Raw genomic sequence first — 6,651 nt, forward strand, 5'->3', positions numbered from 1 at the left:
AATTAGCTCCAACTTGGCTGTGTTTGTACAATTTACTTGTAATACGAAAGACATGAGTATAAGGTAAAATTTCATAGCCAATATGGGAGTCAAACCCATATCTTGTGCATTGCACAATGCTCTACCATTTGATATAATTGGCTTTTGATATTAATAAATCAAAGCATCTTAACATAATGTGGTGTGCAATTGTAAGGTGACCAAATCTACACGGACTAACTAGGACGATCAATTGTATGGTGACCAAATCTACACGGACTAACTAGGACGATAAACTTCTACGTGCTCCAACTTTAAGTTTTTTTTTACCCACCGTTCTTTCCAAGTCCTCAGCCTTGCGTCTCAGGGCTACTACTATCTATCTGACACTCCTCTTCATCTAGTGCTTGCATCAGAGTCTTGATTTCTAAAAATGAAAGAAAAAAGATAGGTCATTTTGTTAAAAAAACAAGAAGTAACTTGCCCCTAACATTCTAATTCAATCATCAACATCAACAAATATAACAATAATTTATCTAACAAATCTTTACATCATCCGAAGTAGTGACAACATTCAAGACTTGAACATGCTTAACACCAACATGCGGATGAATGTCGACAAGATTGTGATGAGCTTTGACAGTGGCTGATTTCAAACTTCCATGTAATTCTCGATGTCTTTAGCATCTGAGCTGGTATTTCTCAGATGAAACCACCTTTTGTATGGCTTAGGAGCTCTGTCGCTGATGGCTATTGAAACGTTGTTAGGGAATAGGTTTCTAAATACAAATGCCTGAAGCAAAGTTGTTACAAAATAGTGAAGTTAATGTGAGTGTAGATATAGCAGATAGAATGATTGTCATGGCTTGAGTGACCTTGCTTGTCACTTCGTTTGAGTATCGGATTATCGCTATGGCTGCTCTTGTCCTAGGGAATGTATATGCCACCATGCTAATGATGAGAATCTGCAATTTCTACTTTCAGATATTAAACAGAGCAGGTAAAACAAAACAAAAAACAAAAAAAAAACTTGAACTGTGCAGCTTAAATAAGACCGGAAATCCGAAAACCTGAACTGGCAAAATGTTCAGAAATCAGCACTGTAAACTGACATTAGGATTATATACCAGAAAAATAAGATAAACCTTAGCACTCATGACCCTTAATTACTAATTACCCCACTCAAGACCAATTGTCCGGCTCCTAACCATTGAACGGACATAATTAAACCCCAAATGATCTGATAAGTGCATAATACAACTGACAGGATCCAAATCGATAGCATCTAAATGAAATGTTTGCTAGAACTATAATATTACCTGATTCCTCAAAAGAAGTTGATCTGAACAGCCTGTTGAAACAAATACAAAGAAATCGACTGTATGAGAAAGGATTCGCGTAAATTGAATGTGAAGATTGAAGAAGAAGAAAAAGAAACTCATGATAAGCTGAATGCCAACTATATATGAAAATAATTTCAATGAGATTCATTGATTTTCTATCAAATCAAAACATTACTAAATATAAACAAAGCTCCAAAATTACAACAGATGATCCATCTTCTGCGTCAAGAGATGCTTCTGGACATAAACAAATTCCTGAACATTGACAAGATAATTGAGGAGCAAGCACACAGTGGAGATATTAGCTGATTTTCTCATATCAAGTCCAATTTGTATCGAGCAAAATTATAATCAATGTACAATTAAATCACATATCATCAGAACATGAAAATTGACATCGAGAAAGCTTATAATCAATGTCCAGGTTTCAACTAAGTCAGCGTTAATTGCAAACGCGAGCACCTACAATATAATTGACCTAGCTATGATCAACATAGCGCATTAAATCTCCGAACATCTTTTAATCGAATGTAATCAATCTCATACAGCTAAATTACGCTATAATAGTCAATAAAAATAATGTCGATTGGCAGATACAAACCAACCCTAAACCCTTCTTAAATTTAGCATACTCGTCCCTCGCGTTTGTTTTCATTAAGTTACTAGATACAATTGTTTAAGTTGGTAGATACGTACCTCTAGCTAGCTAGATACGCTCATTTAAGTTGCTAGATACATAAATTTAGCTAGCCAGATACACTTTTTAAAGTTGCTAGATACATACCTTTAGCTAGCTAGATACACCCGTTTAAGTTTATAGATACATACCTTTAGCTAGCTAGATACACTTTTTAAAGTTTCAAGATACATATCTTTAGCTAGCTAGATACACTCGTTTAAGTTTATAGATACATACCTTTAGTTAGCTAGATACACTTCTGTAAGTTTATAGATATACTCCTTTAAACTGCTAAATACACTCCTTTAAACTAATTTAAACTACTAGATACATACCTCTAATTAGCTAGATACACTTCTTTAAGTTGCTAGATACATACCTCTAGATAGCTAGATCCTTCCGACCAATAATTTGAATCAAACTCAACGCTCATTCATGTAATGAGTAAGGCATTGCGAAAAGCCTTAGAAAAACAACGTTGGCAAGTCAGAAATATAGTAATGCCTAAAATGTTTTGAATTCACAAGGAAATACATCCTTCACTCATATGATTGATTCATAATTATACCCATACTCACATTCATCCACCAACTTCACATTGTTTAGGCGGATTTTTGGATCAAAAGCACTACTCTTGACAAAAATTACAAGGAAAAAAATCGTAATTTTTTAACTAAAAGTTTCAATTTTTTCATTATTTGACAGGACGAGCGCCACTACTATTACTATCCCCTAGTTCCGCTTCCGCTGATTACAAATTATCAACACCAAAACAAAGCAACCATTAACGAAAAAATAACAACATATTAAATAATAATAATAATAATAATAATAATAATAATAATAAAGATCTTGTTGAGAACCCAAATGGAGTGATTATAAGTACGATTAAGAACCCAAATGAACCAACCATTGTTTAAAACTAGGTTAAAAGGAACTGTACATGAGATGGGCAAATTCTATATTGATATGATATAAAAAAAAGGTGTGAAATAAACCTAACTCTCAAAGTAAGATCACATGTAATCTGTCCAGAATTATAAGTGGACAGTACAAAAGAAGACTTACGGAACTAGGAGTCGAAATTTTGATAACCACTAAATCAAATACAAACCCAGGATGATAAAATTACCATGTGAAGCTTTGAAGTAATGATAGGTTTTCAAGCCAATTATATCAGGCTGCTCCCATCCCTACTCAACACCTTAGCACTCTTTTGTTTTTAGAATCTTCTTCTTAGATATGTTTAAAAATTAACCCGACTTATAAATGGGATAAAATAGCAGAAAATGCAAATTTAAGGGATATAAAATTCATTTATAAAAGAAAATCATATATTATAATCAAATTTGATTTATAAGTCATAATTACAATTGCAATTAAAATATTAATATTATACCCCTCTGTAGTCTGTCTCGATCAATTCATTACATTTTTCTTATTTGAGTGTCTCAGTCATATAATTCATTTATATAAATAAATCGACAGATAGTATTCAACCCCAGCTGTATATCAAGTCGGACCTTACTGCCCGACCAGTTTGACAGTCACTGATTAAGCAGTAACTATTTTTTAACCGCGTTTATTCTAATGTCTCAAAGGCTCCTTAGACGCATATTAAGTGGCTCAATGTATACAACTTCGGGTTTTCATCCTACGGTGAAAACCGCTGACAGTAGTTTCCTTCCAGGATGAATAAGGAGTAACTACCATATGAACAAAGGCTACCCTCGGGATTCCATTTGGCAGAATTGTCACAAGTGATTTAAAGTACAGATTATGCAGAGAACATTCTGTCATCTATCTTGAAAAATAAGAGGGTACTTATTAGATTTGAATAATGCATCAGCATACAAGAATCAATAACTAAATGAACGAGTATCCAATGCATAAAGTTCAAGAAAAACAAAACGTTACATCGAAAAACCCCTGTTAATAGATTATGTAGAGAACATTCTATCATCTATCTTTAGATTGCTATATACACATATCTGGAAAGCTAGATATACTCGTCTACCTTATCAGATACACATCTCTAACAAGCTAGATACACTCCTTTACCTTCCTAGATACACATCTCTAGATTGCTAGATACCCCCTACTACCTAAGCCCCTCATCGTTTTCAATCAATCTTGGCCAAAATGTCAATTTAATAGTCAACTTCCTCCATAATTTTCAGTATTAACCCGATTCACCATTTCATCCACCAAAATGTGAGCTTCAAATAATGGTAAATCAGCTACCACACAGAATATCATAATGCGTGCTAAACACAAATAATGTCACGATAAGCAAAATCATCTAAGTGCTGCCATTATTCAAGTATTTCAAATGCTATTAGAGTGTACATTTCAATTAACACACGACATTTCTAACTAACTGCTTTCACTTAATTTACTAAAGACTAATTATATTTTTTTTTTATTAACCAGTGATATTTTTTTCCAAAATCAATTGAAATGCGAGATCTAAAATAAACGAAGTAAGATTTCAGAAAACTAATAGTACCGTCGAAGAAATCTGAAAATTTAGAGCCGCAAACTCCAAGGAAGTCGTCAGAAAATCCATAACTTGGTTGTTGGCCATAGGAGCGACAAAAGAAGAGCGGTGGCTTGGTATGCGTGGCCGACGGAGGATAGCACCATCTCCGGTGGTGTTTTTGGAAACAATGGCGGATATTGGTGGTGGTGGTGGTGACTGGTGGTAGTGGTGGTGGATGAAGGAGATGGAAATTTAGGTGGGGTGTGTGATATAAAAGGATAAGGGTGAGGGAAGTCAGACCGATGGGTTTGGTTTTGCTTTTATTAAATTAGTTCGTACGGTTCTCACCGTACTTTAGTTCGCACCTGACCCCGCCCCTATATATATATAGGCGGGATCTCGTGAGTTTGGTTCTTATGGTGAGTTTATGCTTTAAAATCTGGACCACTAGATAAAGAGCAATACATGGTCAAGATTCAATTTAAAATAAACACAAAGCCACTGCATTATAAAAAATCTTCTCAACTCCTCGTCACTCCTCTGCACTTACAGAGTTACTTTCTCACTCCAGAAGTTTTCTCCCCTTTTTATCTTGATATTTTCGTTCAACAGTGCACTAGTTTTGCACATTATCTTTCTTAATGATTCTTAAAAAAAAAAACAATTCTGTCAATTAAGCGTTAAAATAATCAAAACATGTTCGATTCTTTTAATTGAACAAAATCATGACGCAGATCGACGAATGAAAACGGAGAAGAGCGATTGAATTGATCACTCCAAAAACTGTTCTCTAAAATCAATCACTCCAAAATCAAAAATCCACATTCAATCTATTTATTAATTTATTATTATTCTCCGCTCTTGTTATCTGGCATATGGGGACGGTGACAGCGTCGTTGGAGAGATCACTCCAAAACTGCTCTCTAAATCAGACCCAAAGCAGTACCCAGATCCGGCGGGGAATAGCGGGGTCATCGGAATCTTCAGATATTGTAAATCAACAACTACAACATGATAATGATGATTATGTTGTTGCTGGTGAAAACTCATCATCGTCTGAAGCTATTTGGTGACGAGGCGGGCATAATTTGTTCATGTTGTTGTTGCTCTTATCCTTTTTGCTTCATGTATTCATCCCTCTTTTTTCTTTGAGTAAACTTATATTGTGTTTGAAACTTTTCGGGAAACAACTCATAGTATTGCAGGTCTATACCCAGGTGAGATTAGGTTCGATCTGTTTTGAGGAAGTTTAGAAAGCGTTATTGGACGTGTTATACGACAATATTGTAGAATGTTGCCTTCAACATAATCCTATCAGTTAGATTTTTAGGAAGAAGTAACTGTGGTGCGTTGGTCGCTGATTTCGGTGCCGAGTTCAGTGGTAGCTCAAAATGTGGTGGGATAACCGAAGTGATGGTGCACAAGTTAAGTCGGGTTTCGATTCTGAGTTGAAGGCAAGCAATAAATGACGTCAGTTTGAGTCCAGACTGTTGGTGAGCATGGCGACACGGTAGAAGCAGGAGCAGTTGTTGTTGGTGGTGGTTGTCGATCATGAATACGAATGAATGGTGATGAATGATAATGGATTTTTGTTGTGGTCTGTATATTAGCATAGTAGACTAGCAAGGACGAGGTAAAAAAACGTGGTAAAAAAAGAGTAAAAAAAGTAGTAAAAAAATCTAACTGACACCGGAATAACATCACAATAACACTAGAATAACATAACAGCAGAATAACAGCACAATAACATGTGATAAAACAAAGAGTAAAAAAATCAAAGTGACATCGGAATAACATCACAATAACACCAGAATAACAATAACAGCACAATAACATGTGGTAAAAAAAACGAGTAAAAAAATCTAAGTAGTAAAAAAATATAAGTAACACCGGAACAACATCACAATAACAGCATAATAACAATAACACCAGAATAACATCACAATAACATGTGGTAGAAAAAAGTAAAAAAATCAAAAGTAGTAAAAAAATCAAAGTGACACTGGAATAACATCACAATAACACCAGAATAACAATAACAGCACAATAACACATGGTGAAGAAAAAAAGAGAAAAACAAATCAAGTCGTAAAAAAATCAAAGTAAAAAAAAGCACAATAACAGCATAATAACACGAGATAAAACAAAAGAGAGAAAAAAAATAAAGT

The 6,651-nt window shown here is 34.6% G+C and overlaps 1 long non-coding RNA gene across 1 annotated transcript; it reads right to left on the reverse strand.

Moving 5' to 3' along the window:
• Positions 1-477: 477 nt before the first annotated feature.
• Positions 478-4,800, reverse strand: LOC141600062 (uncharacterized). Its single transcript, XR_012524111.1, has 2 exons — positions 4,511-4,800; positions 478-1,330 (listed from the first exon to the last, which is right to left on the reverse strand). It is a non-coding gene; the product is annotated as an uncharacterized LOC141600062 (long non-coding RNA).
• Positions 4,801-6,651: the final 1,851 nt, after the last annotated feature.

The sequence above is a fragment of the Silene latifolia genome, chromosome 9 (genome assembly GCF_048544455.1).
Source record: "Silene latifolia isolate original U9 population chromosome 9, ASM4854445v1, whole genome shotgun sequence".
Classification (NCBI taxonomy): domain Eukaryota; kingdom Viridiplantae; phylum Streptophyta; class Magnoliopsida; order Caryophyllales; family Caryophyllaceae; genus Silene; species Silene latifolia.